Source organism: Cornus florida, unplaced genomic scaffold (genome assembly GCF_030987335.1).
Source record: "Cornus florida cultivar Cherokee Brave unplaced genomic scaffold, ASM3098733v1 CherokeeBrave_3.0.0_Hap2_Chr08, whole genome shotgun sequence".
Taxonomy (NCBI): Eukaryota; Viridiplantae; Streptophyta; class Magnoliopsida; order Cornales; family Cornaceae; genus Cornus; species Cornus florida.
In genome coordinates, this window is record NW_026775578.1 from 87,007,615 (window position 1) to 87,010,180 (window position 2,566).

The 2,566-nt window shown below is 38.2% G+C and overlaps 1 pseudogene; it reads left to right on the forward strand.

Moving 5' to 3' along the window:
* Positions 1-2,032: 2,032 nt before the first annotated feature.
* LOC132272031 (small nucleolar RNA R71) lies at positions 2,033-2,131 on the forward strand (annotated as a pseudogene).
* The last annotated feature ends 435 nt before the right edge of the window (positions 2,132-2,566 follow it).

Below are 2,566 nucleotides of genomic sequence, written 5' to 3' on the forward strand. Positions count from 1 at the left end.
ACAATCTTTGGGCTTCCACGCCCTTTCAAAACAAGATTTTAAAACAACTTTCTTTGGTTTCAAGTTTGAAGATGGACTTTTTGAAACTTTGGTCTCACACAAAAACTTAATTCCTTCACATTTAAGGTCATGACATTTCTCTACAACATTAATCTCTTCATGTTTGTCAAATGAGTTGGGGGTTGGATTAAAAATATTCAACTTTACCTTCATATGGCCAAATGAAATCTTCATTATCCCTATCCTATAATTGATGTTGGCATTCGCGGTTGCCAAGAAAGGATGGCCAAGGATAACGGGAATTTGGCTTTTAGGATTTGGGACCGGTTCCGTGTCAATGATAACGAAATCAACGGGAAAGAAGAATTTATCAATCTTAATCAATATGTCCTCAATGATAGCCCTAGGCTTTTTGATGGATCGGTCGGCAAATTGTAAAACTACCGACGTCGGTTTCAAGTCTCCTAAGCCTAATTTGACATATACCGAGTATGGAAGAAGATTAACACTTGCTCCTAGGTCAAGAAGAGCCCGATTAATGATATGATCACCAATGATGCATGAAGTAGTAGGTGAACCAGGGTCCTTAAACTTTGGAAGAGTTTTATGCTGTAAAATTGAGCTTACTTGCTCAATTAAGACCACTTTTCTAGGTGCTTGGCTTTTGTTCTTCCTCTTTTAGGTGCACAAGTCTTTCAAGAATTTGGCATAAGCCGGAATTTGCTTAATTGCATCCAAAAGTGGAAGATTGACTTTCACTTGCCTAAACACATCCATAATTTCATTTATTTTGGCCTTTTGCTTGTCATTTGAAATGGATCATTTTAAGGCATCCGGAAATAGAACTTTTGGTTCAAAAACCTTTTCAGAAATTTTCTTTCGAGTCTCTTCAACACAAGAAGTTTTCAAATCATGTTGCAAATCTTTTTTTTTCAAAATCATTTTTCAAATCACTTTTCAACACATTCTCATTTATATGGTCATGCACATGCAATGAAGGAGGACTAGGATATGAAACAGGACGGGTGTCAACTTGTAGTTGCATCGGTTCACTCTCTTCATTGGACATACCCACTTAGTTGTCTACAATCTTTCCACTTCTCAAAGTAGTCACCGCATTGACATGCTCTATTGTGTGACCTTCCGATGAGGAATGAGTCTCCACAACACATTGTTGCTTTTGTGGGGTATTCAAAGGCATTTTTCATTTCTCTCTAGCATTCAAAGTACTAGCTATTTGCCCTACTTGGGTTTCTAGCTTAGCAATAGATTGAGAGTGAAAATGAAGTAATTGTGTGTTTGCCTCTAAAGTGTCCAAAGCGGTCAAAACTTTCTCTTCAAAAGTGGGACTTCTAACATTTCCTTGGGAATATGATGGTTAATTAGGAAAATGAGAATTAGAGAATTGGTTTCCTTGTGATTGATATGATAATCTAAAACCTTGGGAACCTTGGCCTTGTAGTGGAGGTGGAACGTACATTCCTTTAAAATCACCTTGGGAAGGGTTTGAGCCCTCCCCTTGGCTTTTCTAAGAGAAATTCCTCCAACTAGGATTGTAGTGATTGCCATAAGGATTGTTCCCATGATTAGCAAAGACAACATTTTCTTGTTCATGATGCTCACTTTGCACATGTCCATGAGAACAATTGGAAGTAGAATATAAAACACTTGAACAAGTCATACATGTCTCATTAGATGCATGATGAGAATGGTTAGGGAAGGAAGATACTTGATTCGCCGAGTTTTAGTTGATCAAGAATTGATCAAACCTTTGAGATAATGATTTCATCTCGGCAGCAATTTCATTGGAGTGGTCGACTTGATGTAAGCCAATACTCTTCCTACCACTAGAATTTCTACCATTCTTCGAAGATAAGGTTTGATGCAAAGAATTTTCACTCATGCTCTCATAAAGACGCCACACGTCATCCTCATACCTACCATGTAAGAGCCACCCATGGAAGCATCAACCATGCCCTTGTAATTGTTTGATAAGCTCTCAAAGAAATATTGAACTAATTGCCATTTGGGCATGTCATGATGTGGACACTTCCTAAGCAATTCATTAAAGCGTTCCCATGCCTCATGAAATGTTTCCCTATCCCCATGTGAAAATTCCGTAATTGAAGTTCTCATGGCATTGGTCTTAGAAACTGGATAGTACTTCTTTAAGAACTCTTGTTGCATTTCTGCCCAAGAAGTTATTGAAAAAGGCCTAACATTGTTAAACCAATATTTTGCCTTGTCTTTAAGGGTGAATGGAAAAAGTTTAAGCCTTAAGACCTCTTCCGGCATGTCCGTGTATTTCACGGTGGAACATACTTCAAGAAACTCATCCAAATGCTTGTAAGGTTCTTCACTTGGAAGTCCATGATAGTTAGGAAGCATTTGAATGGTTTGTGGCTTGATTTCATAGTGGTGTGCTCTAAATGGTGGCAATTGAATGCATATGGGTGCATTATATTAATTAGGCACATAGTGATCTCTTAAAGTAAGAGGTGGATTAGCAATTGGAGGTGCAACATGGGCACCTTGATTGCCTTGAATGATGGGAGGTTGTGGAACA